The sequence below is a fragment of the Dama dama genome, chromosome 5 (assembly GCF_033118175.1).
Source record: "Dama dama isolate Ldn47 chromosome 5, ASM3311817v1, whole genome shotgun sequence".
NCBI classification, from domain to species: Eukaryota; Metazoa; Chordata; class Mammalia; order Artiodactyla; family Cervidae; genus Dama; species Dama dama.
This window is the reverse complement of record NC_083685.1, coordinates 5,089,453-5,107,275: the sequence shown is the minus strand read 5'-3', so window position 1 is coordinate 5,107,275 and position 17,823 is coordinate 5,089,453. Positions and strand designations below refer to the sequence as shown.

The window sequence follows — 17,823 nt, the reverse complement described above, 5'->3', positions numbered from 1 at the left end:
CTATCCTCCGTGCACAAAGTGTGATGGTGTTGGAATCCTCTGGATTTCTGCTCAGAAGAGAAGCGAAGTTTCAGAACTTTCATCGAGGGGGATGTTTCAGTTACAGCCTCTGGGGCTGTAGAAAGATTATCTCTATCAAAGTCCAAATGACTTAATGGCTTTCTCACCCCCGCCCCCTCCCTCCCGTACACACACAACTGTCTAAGCGACACCCGTGCAAGAACCCGACACGCCCCGGAATAGCCCAGCAGCAAATTGCCCCAGACCGCTAGAGCCTTTCCCTTTCGATCCTGGAGGTGGGGGTGGGGGTTGAGAGCCGGGTGCGGGGGCTCCGCTCTCAGGAACTGTGGATTGACGCGGGGAGCCGGGAAGGAAGGACAGGAACCTGACTTCTGCATGAGACCAGGAGGCGCGGGACCTCCAGAGAGGACGCGCATCGCCCCGGAGCAGGATGCTGTCTCCTCTCCCGCGGAACTTCAGCAACCGCGAGGAGAAATGTCTGCCGCCGAAGGCGGGGCGCGGCGGGGGCGGAGCGCAACAGAAGGGGCGTGGCTAGAGCATGGGGGCGGAGCGAGGATGAAGGGGCGGGGCAAGACGGTAGGCGATGGGCGGGGCGACAGTAAGGGGAGGAGCGCAGACAGCGGGCGAGGGGGCGGGGCTGTGTTGGGGGCGTGTCCCACCGCCCGGCTCCACCCCCGCCGCAGGCGCGCCCGCCCCGCCTACCCGCTCCCCCGCCCCCCCGGCTGCCGCGGCGGTCGAGAGCTGGGAGGGAGGGGAGAGCGGGTCACGACGTTGCCGGGGCGGGGATAACCCCTCACGTGGAGCAGATGAAAGGGCCGCGGCGCGACGGCCGTGGGAGCCCAGCCGAGCCTGCGACCCACAAAGCCGCCGCCGCCGCCGCGATGGGGCTGTGAGGCGTCCGCCCGCGCTCGGTCCTCCGCCGGCCCGCGACTATGCCCGGCCGCGCCCGCCCTCCGCGCCCTCCCGCCGCAGGACCATGAGGCCGCGCTCGGGCGGGCGCCCAGGGGCCCCGGGCCGCCGCCGCCGCCGCCTCCGCCGCCGCCCCCGCGGCCCCCGCGGCCGCCGCCTGCCGCCGCCGCCGCCGCTGCCGCTGCTGCTCGGGCTGTTGCTCGCGGCCGCGGGGCCCGGCACGGCGCGGGCCAAGGAGACGGCGTTCGTGGAGGTGGTGCTGTTCGAGTCGAGCCCGAGCGGCGACTACACCACCTACACCACTGGCCTCACGGGCCGCTTCTCGCGGGCCGGGGCCACGCTCAGCGCGGAGGGCGAAATCGTGCAGGTAGCTGCCCGCCGCCCGGGCCCCGCGCCGCCGCCGCCACAAGATGGCTCCGGGGGCTGCGCCCGCCGACCCCGCCGCGGGCTGGCGGGCGGGCGGGCGGGAGGGGCGGTGAGGAGGCCGGCGGCATCCCTCTCAGGCGGGCGGGCGGGCGGGCGGGACGCGGCCTCCAGGGCTCCGCCGTGGGGGGTTGGCAAGCGCACGTGGGGGCTCGGCCTCCCGTGGGTCCCGGGAGCGGGAGGGGAGACCCCGGGTCCGGGCGCCCACGCTGAGGCAGGCCCCCTCAGGCGATCGGGGCGCTCGCTTTTACCTCAGGTGGAAGTCCCGGGAACTACCTGTTGAATGCCAACTTCGGCGAGACAAGTGATGAAGGATGGGGTGGCTCGTTCCAGGTCGCAGGCTGTGCCCTCCCACCCGTGCAGGTTCTTTGAGGGAGCAGCCAGGCTTGTCCGAGGGGCTCCCCCGGAACCTGCCGCCAGCCTCACCTGGGCGCCCACCCTCCCGCGGGGGCGCTGGACCAGCAGCCGCAGGAGGAGAGGCAGCGGGAGCTGGCGGAAGAGTGGGGATCGCGGGTGCCCCGGAGTGGCCGGAGCAGCAGTCCTCGCTGCGTGCCTCAGATTACAGAGAGGGTGGGAGGGAGGCAGCCTGCCCGCTTCTCGGCCAAGGACTAGTGCAGAGGGCCTGCACCTCGGGAGAAGGGTCGCTTACTGACAGGGCCTCCACCTTGCTCCGAATGAAAGGGGTGTGCATTCCAAAGGAAGCTGGCGGAGTGGGGCGGGGGGGGGGGGGGCGGGGAGGGGGAGTGGAGAGCGAGCTTTAAGCAGACCCCCGCTCTGTGGAGGAGGGACTCTGAGCCCAATCCTCTGCAGATGGTGAACTGGGTAGATGCCTTCCTGCTTCCTTGGCTGTGATTTTATCATCTTAGTAGTAGACAGCCAGCGCACTTACCGCGGTGAATATGCGTGCCTGGGATGGGAGTGATTTGCAGTGGTTGGCTTGTCTTTGGACCTTTTGCGGGTGAGGGGGTGGCTGCAGGGGCTCCAAGCTTTGAGGCCTTGTGCGCTTTACTCTTGGATGAGTTATGAATGAAGCGCGGGGGACTGAATGGAATTAACTGCAAGCAGCCTTTCATTTCCCCTCCCTTGGTGCAGACTGAAAACGCTGCAGGGTTAGGGCAGGGGGCAGTGCGGCTTGGCCCTTAGAGGTGTGTCCTTAGTCCCCATCTCAGACTTCTGCAGGACCGATAGAAGGGGAAAAACACAGGTTGTTTGAGTTGTGTGACTACACATATGTTAAAAGCTTTTGGACTTTTTAGGGGGATAATGTTATAATTATAGTCTTTAATTTATAAGCTTTAGAGACCACGGTCTGCTGAAGATTCCTGCAGCCTTTCAGTTGCAGCCTTCAAGCACAGTTTGAATCTTAATGCCTGCTCCTTGTGACTTCTTGTTTCTCTTTGAGGCTTTCACTGTGGCCTGATGCCTGTAGAAATGTTTGATTTACAGCTTTCTAAGAGAAAAGATGTTTTAATCATGGCACTTCACTTTTTGAAGAGACTTTTGTTGAAGTTTGCGATTTTTATCTGCAGTGTTTTAACTTGTACTCTTTCTCCCTGGTAGGTTGTCTGGCGAGCTATCCATTATGAGTAGTGCAGTGCTTTGGAGATAATCTTGGGTTCACCATTTAATACAAAATTAGCAGTTTAAACACACCATTTGTAACTATTTTATCCTTGCGAGTGGGGCGATACTGTGTGAATTTGGCAGAAGGAATCTATTCTCTTTTGAAACTTTTTGAAGTGCTTATCTAACTCCTTTGTAGTCCATTAGCCTTGCCAAAAAAAAAAAAAAAGTCAACAACTGCTAAGTAAAGAAAAATGACTTAAATGGTATTTAATAAGTTTACCTGTTAAGCAATCACTAATAAGTGTCCTAATTCCCTTATAACTGCAGTAACACTGGTGAGTTTGTCTGAGCTGTCTGAATAGTCATTTCTTAGTGTTCTCTACATCTTTGATAACTTTATTGTTAGGCCTACTTGCTGAACCTGTGTGCACAGAAGGACCTCGGCGTGGCTTCCAGGGCTGTGTGTGTACAGAGGCTGGCATGCTTTTATTAGTTCTTGGAATACTCCTGAGTGAAGGAACTAGTGTGGCCCCTGTCAGCCCCGAAGAAAGTTTTTGTAAGGGAAGCCGATGTTTTAGGACTGCCGAGAGAATGTCACTTCTTGCGTGAGAAATGAGAATATAGAAGAAACAACTTGGTTGTTTCTTCAGCTTCAGATTAATCAGATTTTCTAAGTGCCCTTGTTGAACTTTTCAAGCCTCCTTCTATTTACTATCTTAAAAAAAAAACTCTTGCATAATTTGCTACTTAATATTTTATGGTCTTTGGAGCTGAGTTCATTTTCCTTTAACTAAACCTAAATCGTAGCGCTTACAGCACTGGTTTTGTTGCCGTGGGATTCTGTAGCACTGTTTTTCATGCTTTAGGGGAGAAAAGAACCTGTCTGAGAGACTCTTTCCTTTAAGAATTCTAAGATAGGAAATTGGTTTGTATCACTGATTTTTTTGTCCCCTCTGTATTGTATGCAATAAAAGTATGTGTCTGTGTCTGTTTATAGAGTAGATACCTTATCACAGTCTGGTTTGCCCAGATACCTCTAATTAGAATACCTGTTCATTCATCTGCATGGGTTGGGGTAGGTGGAGGCCTGGTAAAGAAGGGTGTGTGTGTGTGTGAGTGAAAGAGAGAGGGAGTGAGAAAGACATACAGAGAGAGAGAGAGGGAAATTCAAATCTTGGGATTCGTCACTAAGAGTGTTGATTTTCTCCTTGTGCATTTTAGGCTTAAATAACTTTCCCAAGGTCATCACTGTGCTCTGAAAGAAGAGAGACCCTCTTTCTTTCTTTCTTTTTTTTTTTGACATCTTTGTCTTTGAAAGTTGTGGAAACAATATGCGGCTATGAAGTGCTATTCACGACTGTTATTATCTTATTTATTCATGCAGCATTACAGCCTGTTTGTTTGTGTCAAGCATACAGTGTGAAGGCTGAAGGAAGTAATTACACTTCTCCTTTAGTTCTGAAGTGTGGAACTTTAAAGAGTTCTTAGAGGTATTGATACATATTTCATCTTTGAACCAATTTGTTGCTATTAATGAGATCATTATCTGAAAGTTTCAGACTTTGGCTGTTCAGCTCACATGGTTAGTGATGTTAAATAAAGACCCAATTAAACACTGGCTAGTGGTAAGTGAATTGGTTAAGCAAACAAAGAAAATTTGCATAGCTAGAGGTGAAAGATTGTTTTAAATGGAAATGCATCTCCACCCCCCCACCCCCACGCCCCACCCCTTGAAGTCAAATATTTAGAACCGCTTGAGAAATTCATTTGTAGGAGAAATCTGAATGGTAGGTTTTGTGTAACTTTAAAATCAGCCTCTGGATCGTGGATTAAGTGTTGAATGGTCTTGAAAACAGAGCTTGCTGAGAACATTTAATAACTAAGCCAGGGCCTTTAGCCACGAGGGCTGGGAGGAGAGCAGAGTGGTGGGTCAGAAAGGCTTGAGTGAGGTCCTTAAATAGCTAATGTTAGCTAAGGGTATCAGAGAGAATAATTTTAGGAAACTAATTCCTCTGCCTTGTCTCCCTGTCAGTGTGTTTCTGCAGTTTAACATTTGATCAAACACTTTCTTTTCATCTCCATTTTAAGTTAACTTAACAGGCCTGCCTCTCTAAAAATTGACTTGACCTAATAGAACAATTGCGTGCTGACAGCTGACCTGGATTTACACAAAAAGGGATTGCTGACTGTCTTGTCAGAAGGGCCTTCATAGGTTAAAACCAAGCATTTGATTTAGGGGAAGACATCAGGGCTGTGTTTTGTGACCTCGTGAATTCTTTAGGGGCTCTTACTTTCTGTCTCGTTCCCTGAAATGCCATGGGAGTTACTAACACAGCTCTGAATGGAGATGAAGACAGGAGTGAGGGGTAAGTGTGCAGCCCGTGGACTAGAGAGGGTGATGATGGCTTCTCTTTAAGAGCATTTATTTTGTATAGGGCACTATGCCAAGCTCGTCATGTGTTTGCTCATCCCAGTCTTTAACATGGAATCAGCAACTGTTGTTGACCCATTTGACAGATGAGGGAACTGAGGCTGAGAGAGGCTATTTGACTTCTGCAAACTCACACAGCTAGCAAATGATAAAACTTGGGTTGAAACCCAGGTCTGTCTGGCCCCTTTGTTCCTATTACTGTTAAATAAATAGGAGTTGGCTGGTTAGGTCCTGACGTTTGTTCAAGTCTAATTTTTAACAGTCTAGAATAGTGGTTCTTAACCTGAGGGTCACAGACTTCCAGAGATGGCCTGTGAACCCCTGAAATTATGCATACAATCCTGTGCATGTGCACTTCTATTTTCCTGAGAAGATGTGTAATTTTTCCCCAAGGTGGGTTCTCTGATGCTCCTCCTATCCACGAAGAAAAAGAGAAGCAGTCCTCCAGTACTCGTCATCAAGTCATCCATCCCTGGGGATTTGAAGGCAGTGATGTGAGGCTCAGGCTAGCAAGAGTCATTGAGAAGTCTACAGGTTTATGTGTCTCTGTCGAGCGTGTTCACTTGATGGATTTCTACTCAAGCCCTGTTCTGTACCAGATACTGTATTGCTGTTCCTTTAGATCTGTGTGGAAAAGTGATAATTCTTCCTGACTGGGTCTCCACACACAGTGGAGCCCTTAGTCCTGAAGGCATCCTTTATCTCTAATGGATGAATTTCTCTCCAGTTCATCTATCTCTAATAGTGAAATGCATTATCCTTAGGAGAAATGAGAAGGTAGATACTCCAAGAATTTTCTGCATTTAATATCAAATCACTATGTTGTATACCTGGAATTAACATAATGTTTTTAGTCAATTATACTTCAATTAAAAAAAGAATTTTCTGCATTTAGATGGTGAAAGGCAAGAAGATGAGGCTCTGAATGCAGAGTGTGGGAGTGTGGACTGCAGGTGTGTGTGTCTTTTCAGTATTCACTGGGAAATGAAATGGAGCATCCATCGATGTTGAAACACCTTGAGAGCAATCCCTCATTGCTTCTCTGTGGACCTGGACACAGGCCTGTTTGTTTTTGTTCATCCCTGGTCCCCAGTGCCTGCTGCTTATCAGACACTCAGTATTCAGTGAATGAATGATGGATTCAGGGTGGACACCAGGCGGGCAGTGGATCTTTATGAGAATTGATGAGAACCACTTCATTTGCTTTGGCTAATACATTCTGGGATCAGCTTTCCTTTTTGGTTGTTGCTTACAGAAACTTGCTTGATTAGATGGAAAGAATGGTTCTGGTTGGAACCACTGCTGCTGTAACACCAGGCTGTGTGACAGTGACACACGTGTGTGTGCATGTGTGTTCCCGGTAGGGTATCTGGCGTTATGAAAGTCTGAGGACATTCTTTTCATGATAAAACACTGATTATTGAGAGAGGCCTAATGTGGACAGCTGTTAGGGATGGACAGACACATGAAGAACAGTTCATGGCCAGGCCCTAGTGTCCCTGAGCATAACTGTAAAAGTTTGGTATTCAGGATTATCATTACCCTGAATATTATGTCATATGGAAACTGCTTTTTGATGGCATCGCACAAGTCTGGAGAATGCGGATTCGCAGTTCATGACAAAAAGGACGTTTAAATCCATCTCGATAATCCGAAGACCCAGACTCGACCCTTTAATGTGTCAGATGAGGAGGCTGAGGTCCAGAGAAGTGAAGGGCCAGCACCACGTGGTGAGGTTGAGATAACCCTGGAGAACTGTTTGGGGCTCCCGGCTCCCGGGTCTGGGCCCTTCTGTCATCCTCAGCTGTACCTTGGCCGAGTGCGCCAGGGAGAGCCGACTCAGAAGTGAGCTTAGTGATCAGGTGTCTGATTGGGGAAAGCCAGGTCTTGTAAAGCTGCATCTCGGGTGTAAGTGGCTGCTTTTCTCCTTTAATTTAGAGCTTTCACCCAATCTTCCTCTGTCAGAGCTCTTAAAAATAGGTGGTCATGACCCCATGTTTCCTGGACACCAGGCATGGGTACAGCACCTGAACTTATACTCGGTGGACTAGGGAAACGGGATGCCCCAGGTTTTCAGATGAGGAAGCTAAGCTCAGAGAGCTAAGGTCGCGTGTGGAAGATGCTGAGCAGGTCAGTTGCAGGGCTCAGATTAAAACCCAGCTCTGTGTGATTCCCAGCCATTTCTGTTTTCACAAGACTGCTTCACTTGGCACTTTCTTCTTCTTGGGATGAGATGATGGGAACTGATGGTGGAATTTAGAGTCCGTATAAACCCAGACTGATGGACCAAGAGATGAACTGGTAACTTCAAGTGAGAAAACCCTCTGCCCTTAGAGATTTTTCTCCTCCTTCCCTCCCTTCTTCCTTTCTTCCCCTTTACTCTTTCTTTTTTCAATCACACAGTCTCATTCTACCTTGTTTTTTTCCATGAAGAGCTAATCCGCCAAGGTTGGGAAGAGGGACCAGTGACTTGAAGTACACCACTGTCTCTTGATGGCATGTCCGTTGTTTTCTGGCTCCAGGGAAGTTGGAATGGCTGTGGCGCTCTGGCATTTAGAGAGATCTCTGGAGTGAGACACACCTCCTTCCTGTACTGGCTTTTCAGAGCCCTTTCATAGCCTGTGTGGCTTTCCTCAAAGAGGCCCCGTCCCGTGTTCATCGCCTTTCTTCCTTTATTTGCACACTCTGCGCGTTCCCTGTGATCTGAAATTTGATTTCAAAGATGGTCAGAACCTGAAGCTGTGGCTTCCCTCTGCTCATCCTGTCCTCCTGGCCATTAAAACCTCCCGTGGGTCTGCATTCTGGCAGTGGGCTGGCATTCACTGCTACTTTCTGTGCCGCTGACCCTGTGCGGGGCGAGGCAGCAGGTGGGGGCGAGGGGGGCGCTGGTCCTGCCCGCAGGCGGCCGAGCGCAGGGGGCGGCGGCGTGCTGACCACGGGTCCTCTCCGGGGGTGCACCTGGCCCAGGTGTGACAGGTGGGCCTGGGCAGCCCGATCTGAAGAGGCTCCTCTGCGTAATGACACAGTACGTGGATTCGTGCCTTTTGGCCCTTTCCTGCTCATTTTTTTGTTTGTTTTGTTTTGTTTTTACCTACCTTTGAGGTTAAAAGCTGATAACCCCTCTGCAGAGAGGTGCCTTTATACCTGCCAAACAGGACGGGGAGGCTGTAAAGAGTAGAGGGTCTTTGTTCCATCTGATGCTTGAATGAGATGTTTGAAATTCTGACTTTGAGTGGCTCTGTTGACTCACGATAGTGTGAAGAGAATGAGGTCAGCCGGCCTGTTGCGGTTCAAGGGAGAGGGTTTTATTTTTATTACCCTTCAGATCTGTGGTAAGACTTGACATTAACCCCCTTCTGGCCCCAGCAGCCAGTGTGATATGGTTGTTTAGAAATTCAGTGTGTAGAGTTGATTTGGTGAAGACAGACTCTGTTGATTCTAGAAGTTTCACAGGGAAATGTATGTTGGAATGGGAGCTTCTGGTCTCCTGGTGCAGAAGCTGCTGCATTTTTAAAATAAGTTAAGAGTGGTGCTCGATCAGGTGCATGTAACCCTTCGGTGCTGTAAGAGTTTAAACTTGATTTTTTTTTTTTTTTTTTTTAACTTAAACCGAGTACGCTAACTTGTCAGCAGACATTGAGTTCCTGCCGTGGACACAGCCTAGAGAAGAAACAGCTTTGTGCACCCACCATGCAGTTTGTGATGTGCAGGTGTCATTTTCATGATTTCTCCCGTGCACGGTGGGCCGTTTTATTACCTGCACTTCTCAGAGGAAACTGGGAAGCTTCACAGAGTACAAGTAAGCGTCTCAGGGCCACAGACCTGGGCTCAAAGTTGGGTCATTTGAAGATAGACCTTGAGACCTGCTTGCTTGAGGACCTGGGTATATTTAGATACGATTTGGGCAAAGAGGCTAGAATAGATTCATTTTACATTACCTCTCGTCAGGGCCAACATTTCCCTTTAAAAAAACAGATCATCTGTAATTTTTTCCCTAATTATAAAAATAATACATGTTTATTGTAGAATAATTAGAAAATAAAAGTATGAAAAAGAAAATCAGTCCCACTGCCTCCACGTAACCTCTGTTAACCTTTTGTGATTTGGGATAGCTTTCCTTTCCTTTTTTTTTTTCCTATGCACTTAGATTTTTAAGAAAATTGGAAAAAACACTATATAGTGTTAATGACCCTTTGTGTACCTTAAGTATTTCCCTCTTACTAATAAATATTCCAAAACACTTTTAGTGTCTTGTTTTCCATTATTATAAGTGATGCTCTGGGGAGTTTTTTCTCTATCCCTTGATTATTTTCACAGACTCAAGTTCTAGGATTGGGGCCCCTGTGTGGAGAGGTATAAACACTTTCCCTGCTCCTGTTGTGTGTTATCAGGTCCCCCTGCAAAAGAGCAGGGCTAGTTTATATTCCCCAGCCAGGTTGGCATATGTGTTTCCATGCACCCCCACTCACAATGGGTAGTTTCTTAAAAAACAAAACAAACGTACCCATTGAAGGCAGGAGGAGAAGGGGACTACAGAGGATGGGATGGTTGGATGGCATCACCAACTAAATGGACGTGAGTTTGAGCAAGCTCCGGGAGATTGTGAAGGACAGGGAAGCCTGGCATGTTGCAGTTCATGGGATCGCAAAGAGTCAGACATGACTGAGCAACTGAACAACAACCCATTGAAAAACAACTTCACAAAAGTGAAAGCCTGTGTATTCCTGTACGTGTGTTAGTCACTCAGTTGTGTCGGACTCTTTGCGACCCTATGGAGTGTAGCCCACCAGGCTTCTCTGTCCATGGGATTCTCCAGGCAAGAATAATGGAGTGGGCTGCCATTTCCTTCTCCAGGGGATCTTCCCCACCCAGGAATCGAACCCAGGTCTCCTGCATTGAAGGCAGATTCTTTACCACCTGAGCCTCAGGGAAGCCCTGTGTATTCCTGTCACTTAGCAAGTGGTAAAATACTGGCTTTCCCCCTCTGCCACGAGGATCTGAGATACGACTGTCAGCATCAAAGGGAAGGTGCCTGGCGTGGTTTCTGCGTCCCTCCCCTGCGGGTGTGTCTGAGCCCGATCCAGGAGCAGGCGCCCTAGGGCTCAGGGCAGGGACACAGTGTCTGGCCAGGCAGATGGCCACGCTCTGAGGCCTAGAGAAGACCTCACGGAAGGGACCACCTTGTGGTGGGCACAGCCGGTGGCAGCAGATTGCGGCCCAGGAGGGTGCTTCTGCCTGGGATGTTCTCTGCCCGCCTCTGTCCCTGTCCCCTCGTTCCTAGTGGCACAGATGTCAGCGTGTGGTCGGCACAGGTGCATTAGAGCCGAGCTCCAAGGCCATCAGGGCGCCCCTCAACAGCAGGCCCACGGGTGGGAAAACGGCTTCCTGCTGTTTCTTTTGATCCCTGTTAAAAATCTAGCAGTTTTACATAAAAATCTGGAGCTTTGGCTCTTCTCGAAAAATGAAGAGATCTGGCAGCATCGGGTCCACATTCCCAAGTGGCGACAGCCTGCTCCAGTGAGACAGCAGCTGCCCTCTTCAGAGGGGGTGCAGGCCCCCGGTCTACAAGCTTCCCTTGCATTGTGGCAGCTTGCGGCGGTCACGAGTAACGATCCTGTGCCTACCAGCACCCGTGGCCCCCGTGGGCAGTGATTTGCCATCCTTTCTCTCGCTGGGAGTTCTGGAGCCGAAAGCTTTTAAGTTGCGCTTGGCAAGTCTCTGTGGTCTTTCCCCTGCCATCTGTGTGTCAGAAGGCCAGGCCGTTAGTGACTTTATGACACTTCACTGCACCCTGTGAGCCTCAAGTTCTGCTACCAGGGAGGGCCGTGGCAGTCCTGGCATGACCAGAGCTTTTTTTTTGGCTGCCCCGCGTGGCATGAGGGATCTTAGTTCCCTGACCAGGGATCGAACCTGCACCCCTTGCAGTGGAGCACAGAGTCTTCGCCGCTGGGCCATGAGGGAGGTCCCCCCTGACCAGAGTGTTCTCAGCTGACAAGGTGCTTCTGTTCCCTGGAGCCATTTGGCTCACACCTTCATCACCATCTCTGTCCATTCTCTCTTTTTGCTCCTTGGTTTCTTTTGACTATAAGAGCTCCTGCTTGACCTCGAGGGCACCCTGAAATGCCATGGCCGTGATCTCCTTTTACAGAGAGGGTGCTGTGGGCAAGGGCCTCTGCCTTTGGTGGCAGGAGGAGCTGGGGTTAGAACTCGGGTCTCATCGGCCCAGGTGCTGGTCTCCCTGGAGCAGCATCCTTTTCTGATGCTCGGGTTCCAGCAAATTTTCCGCACACTTTTAGGGTACCCCCCCGCCTTGAACTTTCACCCGTATTCCTGGTTTCGTCCTCCCAGCTCAGCGCGCCTTTCCTGGATTCTGCCCAGAGGGCCATCTGCCATTCAGGTTGTCCCAGCTGCCAAGGCTTGTCCCACACTCAACGTCGAAGGCGTTTCTTTGTACCTAATGTTACTTAAGCGCCTTCGACATTTGTGTGTTCAGCACCTTTATGCGATTTTTGGAACCACCACTGGGTACCCGGAGGCTTGGCATCATTTCAGAAAGTGCCTCAGTCTTGGAGTAGGTGGTAGGCAGGCGTCTAATGGCATGTAAAGAATGTTGCAAGCGTGACTTGCAAAGCCATTTGCAAAATGTAAATCGAGGTAGCTTGTGGCCGAGTCAGAGGAAAGGAGTCAGAGGACATCGTATCCTTGCTCCCTCCCCGCTGACCTTGCCCCTTCACCTCATCAGATGCGGCCTCAGCATCTCCCTGCCTCCGTCTGTCTCCCCCGAGCAGCTCTTCCCCTCCACACCAGCTTCATCTTTCCCAAGTAACCGCTGATCTTGTCATTCCCTCCATCAGAATCTTTCAGCGCCATCCCGTTGTTTGCTGAGCGCAGAGCTGGCCTGGGACCCGGGCCTGTGTCCTAGGTGTTCCTGCTTTTATTTCCCGAATGGGTCCTGGGCTTCCCTCACTCTGTGACCTTCCGCAGGGATACCTTTCTGCGGCTCGCACGTTCCCAACCCCCACCTTTGCCCCCTGCTCCACTTCCCCGTCTCCCTAGTGCTTTCACCTGTGGTCACACTTGCAGCCGTCGCCGTCAGGCATCCCCAAGTTCTGCTGGTGGGCCCCTTCTGCCCAAGCACTCCATTCTTCACTTCTCAGTTGCTCTTCCATTCCTTACTACTTCTTTTTCCCCACAGAGTCACGGCTCCCAGCAGAGAGGGTTTGTGACTTCCTCACCCCCTCTGTTGCCCTGCAGTAAAGCTCTTAAATATTTACTGAACTGAAATTCTTCTAGATTATGATACTTAGGGGTAGGGTAGAGGTGGAGATGTTAGTGGGGCCAAAAAAAGAGAAAAGACTTGGCTTTTTGAGGGAGAGCTTTCTGTGATTGGAGAAACCGCTCACAAGATGTGGGTGTGTCCTAGGGCTATTCCAAATAGTTGGGGTGGACCAGACTCTCAAAATAATTTCCCCTTGCTTCTGTTCACTGGGCCTGGAAAAAGGATGTGGGATAAGGCCGTAGCACCATCTAACTCCTTCCCAGCTGGCTAGGCAGCCTGGGTGCAGTGTTCAGAGCATGCTGGACAAGAGACATCTCAGCCTAGACTTTTAGGGAGTATGTTTCTTTTAAAAAACGTGCAATATTTTGGTGTCACTTAGAAAGCTGGTGTTTTGGGAAATAGTAAAAGTTATATGTCGTCCCGGAAGGACCCGCTCTTAACTTAAGTTTGTACCATGTTGGTTTCTCAACTCTCTTCTCCCCACACACCACCCCACCTCTGGCCTTGGAAGTTCTGGCTGAGGCTGTGTTTAGGTGCTGGACGGAAAGCAGCTTTATTTCACTTGTTAAAATTTATATTTTAATTTTTGTTTGCACCGTCTTTGTTGCTGTACACGGGCTTTCTCTAGTCGGGGCAAGCGGGGGCTACTCTCTAGTTGCAGTGAGAAGTTATACTTCTCATTTCTGTGGCTTCTCTTTCCTTAGAAGTATTTTCTTTCTTTCTTTATTCCCCGGCTGCGCTGGGTCTCACTGCTGCACGGGTTTTTCTCTCGTTGCGGGGAGTGGGGGCTACTCTAGTTTCGGTGCTTGGGCTTCTCCTTGCAGTGGCCTCTCCTGCTCTGGGGCGCAGGCCCTGGTGCACACGGGCCGCAGTAGTTGCAGCTCCCGGGCTCTAAAGCACAGATTGGACAGCTGTGGCCCGCGGGCTCAGCTGCTCTGAGGCACGTGGGATCTTTCCGGACCAGGGCTCGAAGCTGTGTCTCTTGCATTGGCAGGCGGACTCTTTACCACTGAACCGCCAGGGAAGCCCCCTGCCCTGGCTTTTCTGGTTGCGGAGCCTGGGCTCTAGAATGCAGGCTCAGTAGTGGCAGCCCACAGGCTTAGTTGCTCCGTGGCATGTCGAATCTTCCCAGACCAGGGATCGAACCCACGGGCCCTGCATTGGCAGGTGGACTCCTATCCACTGTCCCAGCAGGGAAGTCCGGGAAGCAGTTTTAAAGGACGACAGTAGTACTCTAAAGAGACCAGCAGAGACTACTTCCCTGGTGGTCCACTGGCTAAGACTCCATGTTCCCAATACAGGGGCCCCGGGTTCAATCCCTGGTCAGGAAGCTAGATCCCACATGCTGCGATGAAGAGTTCACATGCTGCAATGAAGATCAAAGATCCTGAGTGCTGCAACTAAGACCCAGCACAGACAAATATGCAAAATATAAATGTTAAAGAGGCCAGCGGACTATGAGTGGAAGGAATTAGAGTTTCAGTTTAAAGAATATGACTTTCTAGTCTTTAAGCAGCCCACCGTACACATTTGGGAATTATTAAGTTATTGCTTTGTTGTGTACATGTTGGCATGTTGAGGTTTTTCGGTTATTGTTTTTTGTGGAACAGTGGCTATTATATGGGTGCTGGGACCTTCAGAAATAGTTCAGAGTCTATCTGTGACATGTTATATTTCACTCGTCCTGGAGGCTAGTCACGCCTTTTCACGGCATGTCCACTCCAGAAATGTTCCGAGGCCCTCAGGTAAGCATCAGCCTCACCCAGGGAGTTGAGTGAACAGCCAACGTGTAGTTCTGAAGCTTTGGTGTTACTGGGTTTAAGTCTCTAGGACACACACAAACTTGCTTGGCATTAAATGTGCCGTCTGGGTGATTCAGGTTCCAGTGGCAGTGGTAATTTTTGCACTTCCTGACTCTTGTGTTTAAATTTGCAGTCTCAACATTGCATCACCATAGGTTTTCACATTTAATGAATATTTATGTGGAGCCGAGTTCTATACGAATGCGGCGGTTTCTGACTTGATTATAGCTCGCTGCGTGCTGTGGCCAGGAGTGCCCTACAGACGACAGAGCTGGCACACGCCTCAGCACGCCAGGCCCTGGCGGATGTGGTTAGGGACCACAGTGACTGGTGCTCTGGTTGCCATGCCAACCTTGTTTTTGGAAGGGGGAGGCTCTGAAACAGCAATGGGATGGGGGGTAAGAATAGTTTAGAATATTCCAAGTGGAATGATTCCCTGTTAAGTGCTCCTACAGTGTAGGAACCCTAGATGTAGAAGAAGAAAGAAGGTGTAGAATACCCTAGAATTTTTAATAGATGCTCAGGTAACAGTAGTTAATTTTCTTAATTATGCAAGGCTGTTTTAATTGCCCCCTTGCAAACTTGTCAAAGTTCAGGTATGAATGTCTTCCTTACTTGTGTGTGTGCACGCGCATGTGTATTTGTATGCTTAGTCGTGTCCGACTCTCTGCAACTCCATGGACTGTAGCCTACCAGGTTCCTCTTTTCATGGGATTCTCCAGGCAAGAATACTGGAGTGGGTTGACATTTCTGTCTCCAGGGGATTTTCTCGACCCAGGGATTGAACCCGTTTCTCTTGTCATGGCAAGCAGATTCTTTACCGTCTGAGCCACCTGGGAAGCCCGTCTACCCTACTTGCTGCAGGGTAAATAGGGACTCTTCAGCCTCTTAAAATTTATAAATCCCTCCCTCCCACCTCCTGCCAACATCCCTTGCCCTCTGGTATCTCTGATCCAATGGGGGTGATGGGGGAAGGAAAGGGAAGGAACACGGGTGAGATGGATAAGGGACTCCTCCTCCCTGAGCTCCTCATCCTCATTCCTCCCTGCTCCCCATTTCAGGAAGCCTTATCCTCTCCCCTCCCTGATCCTGTATAGTCAGCAGAGACCATGGTGGCAAGTGCCACCCTCCTGCCCATAGGTGGGGTCTCAGGCTGTCCAGCTCTCAAGGTTGGGCATCCAGAGCTGGGGCAGGGAGAGGAGTGATGTCTCTGCCACCCAGCCCTGGGATGCTGTCTACCCCTTTGCAAATGATGTCCCACAGAATTAGTTCTTTGTTGCTTGGTGTTGTGCGGTGAAACATCCGGAAGGGGATTGATCAGGCCCAGTAAGCTCAATGGGAGGCCCTGATGGTGGGATGGGATGGGACGCCAGGGCACCGTCCTCGGAACTCGCGCCCCTCTGCAGAAGGAGACCCAAGTCCCTGGAGGCAGGGCTGGGGCCGCGTCAATGGCTCAGGCAGCTCCATGGTTAGAGGGCCTGCCGCCTCCCCTCTGAATGGAGACCTACTGCTGCAGGAGGGGGTGTGACCACACGTGTCATCATAGCTCACTGATGCGGTCACCTGTATGACTCTCCAGCAGACTGCTTTTGTCTTCAGGGCAGGGCTGGGGGCGCGACCTTTTGACATTTCCCCACTCTGACTCACAGCGTCCCTGTGTATGAGTGAGGGAAAGTGGCCCCTTCCTCAAGATACCTGGCGTCTCTTTGCCCTAACGTGGATCCAGGATGACTCCAGGAGTGGACAGCGCCCCCTGGAGTTGTGCAGTCATGACGCATCTGTCTGTAAATTTGTTCCCTCCTCCCTTACAGGGCTTCTCTTTCAGCAAATGCGATTTGCGCCCCCCTGCCTCCATTCCTAGAAAACCAGGGAGCCACGTTTGCCAGAATTGAGTGTAAAGTTAGGAAACAAGATCCCAAGGTGAGTCAGGAGTTTAGTACAGGGGTTTTAAACATCTGCTTTGTCTGCTGTTTTGCTTCGGGCTGCCTGGAGTGGGGTCCTCAGGCCTTGGGTGTGTTCCAGTTAAACGGAGAGGCCTTCTGTGGAGCAGAAACGGCACCCCATTTTATGGGAGAAGATACACATGCCTTCCTAGGAACCAACTTAAAAATTACCTTTCGGCCTATCACCTGATTTGGGTATGAGTTCTCTTCAGTTCTGTGTTATAACCTTGAGCCAGCCGTAGTTAAGAGGAGTTGGGACGGTTCCTCCGGGTCTTGGGGCATTGGTGTGACTGTTAGCCTTAGTCTGTACCTTTGCTACGCAGACACCCAGGACTTATTGGCTTCCTTAAACTGTGTGTAAATGTTGGTGGTTCTGGATTTCCTTTGCTGAAGTGAGAGGCAGCAGAGCAGACTGCCTAGGCTTGGACCCGTCCCTGCCAGTTACCTGCCGCAGAAAGGTGACCATGCCTCTCTGGGTCTCAGTTTTCCTCACCTGCAAAATGGAGTTGAGTTACAACATGTACTTTGCTCTAGTGATGAAAGGATGATAATGAAGAAAGTAATGTGCATACTTGCATAATGTTCCTCACGTATACTGACACTCGCGGTGTCGTTCCCAAGTGGCTGAAACTTTTTATTCTGAAGTCATCTTTGATCAAGGTTAAAGAATCCAAAGATGCTAGTCATCGACAGGAGAAGCGGCCATACCGTAGGAATCATTTCCCAACACGCTCAGTGCCTGACCACTTGCACCCGTGGCTCTTTTCTCCTGGGAGTGTCTGTGAGGGGCTGGGGTGCTCAACGCCTCGCGGACCCGCGGGGCCCTCTTTCAGCGCTGTGTCCTGGGGGACGGGGGAAGCTCCGCTGCAGCCCCACCTGCTCAAGGCCGGGCCCTACAGCTCGGCCACCACCCAGGCTCTGAGCTCGGTCACCTGGCCCTGTGTTCACACACACACACCCACAGGCATGTGCACATGTGAACTGCGCGTCCCGTGCACAGGAAACGAAGCTTCTAGACCAGCCTGCCTGTTGTCCCTGAGGCCACTCGGCCTGCCTGCGGGCATGGCTGCTCCGAAGGGAAGCGGGGTGGTGGCTGGCTGCTCTGGATCCGGCCAGGGCCCGTGGGATGTTGTGATGCGCTCAGGCCGTGCTCTTGGGGTCTATTACATGGGATCTGAGGCAGGCACAAGTGACGTCCACGCTTGGTTCGGTCTGGTGTGCGATTATGCCAAAGCAAATACTTTATTAATCTTAAGCCCCTAAGTTAGGCACATGGACTTTTTTCTAAAAATGGGAATGACCAGAGTGCATTGTGGGTTTTTTTTTTTTAAACAACTCCCCCCATCCCCTTTGCCAAGACTGGGCAGTGCATTCCTCTCCTTGAATGGAGACGGTAGTTTCCACCTTGGCCTGCCCCCTTCTCCCACATTCCTGAGACAGAGTGATGGA

General features: G+C 51.1%; 1 protein-coding gene across 2 annotated transcripts in view; it reads left to right on the top strand.

Annotated features, from left to right (window-relative positions):
- Nucleotides 1-17,823, top strand: part of ZNRF3 (zinc and ring finger 3) — a 168,265-nt gene that overhangs the window by 22,652 nt on the left and 127,790 nt on the right. Inside the window, exon 1 of one of the 2 annotated variants that reach the window (XM_061141618.1) lies at nucleotides 1,105-1,297. The exons of the other annotated variant lie outside the window; for it this stretch is intronic. The gene's annotated coding sequence lies outside the window, so the exon portion shown is untranslated. Of the gene's footprint in view, nucleotides 1-1,104; nucleotides 1,298-17,823 lie in introns of those variants that run through there. 2 annotated transcript variants of the gene reach the window in all.